This window comes from Mizuhopecten yessoensis, unplaced genomic scaffold, assembly GCF_002113885.1.
Source record: "Mizuhopecten yessoensis strain PY_sf001 unplaced genomic scaffold, ASM211388v2 scaffold1581, whole genome shotgun sequence".
Taxonomy (NCBI): domain Eukaryota; kingdom Metazoa; phylum Mollusca; class Bivalvia; order Pectinida; family Pectinidae; genus Mizuhopecten; species Mizuhopecten yessoensis.
In genome coordinates, this window is record NW_018404118.1 from 38,492 (window position 1) to 39,377 (window position 886).

The following is an 886-nucleotide window of genomic DNA, read 5'->3' on the forward strand; positions in this document are numbered from 1 at the left end:
GAGTGGCTATTCCATTGTATGTGTTCATCAAACGACAGAGACACATCGGCGAGGGCTACTGCTCAACCTATTACATGAATCAAAGTCATAGTGTATACTAATCAATAACGGAGCCCGTTATATCACTATTACATAGGTGATATAGACACACATACCTAGAGCATTTACTCATCAGCGAACAAAACTGGTATAAGTGTTAGTATATTCATCATGAATATATGCAGACTTACAGTGCAGTGTCGATAGCTATAGATTTGTAATGATTCCCCGTTGAAAACCATATAGTTGTACGTACGTGTATGGCAAGGGGCGTGGCTGGGATATAAATTTTGTTAAGGCACTCGACCAATTTGCTGAAAAATATGCTATTTTTTCCAGTTCAACGACAGCAGTTTTTAAGTTTAATAAGATCAATTAAAAGTGTACCAGTGCGTTTTATGATTAAATATACATTAAATAATAAATTATTATCCGCTGACGACAATATTTATGAAATGATTTTATTGAAGAATAATCTCTCATTTTTATCCAAAAATCTATAAACTTAAGTTAAATTCTTATTGATGAGAGAGAGGTTCTTGAAATAACAAAAAGAAAACACCAAAGCATAAACAAAGTGAGAACTCAAAATCGAAAAACGATGACAAAAATTGAAATTGGCATGGAGACACTTGCGAAAATAGAATGAAAATAAGACCAGGTGTTCCGGAAGGTTCAGTATCTTCCGTATAAAATAAAGGTCAAATCCAAGATATGCTACGTCCACAAAGCGATAACTGGGTTCGTGACAACAAAACGACACTGATGAGCATAATCAACATCGACCTCCATATCACACAAACTTGCCAATAGCCTTTATTAAGCTACATCTTTGTAACCCCTGTAT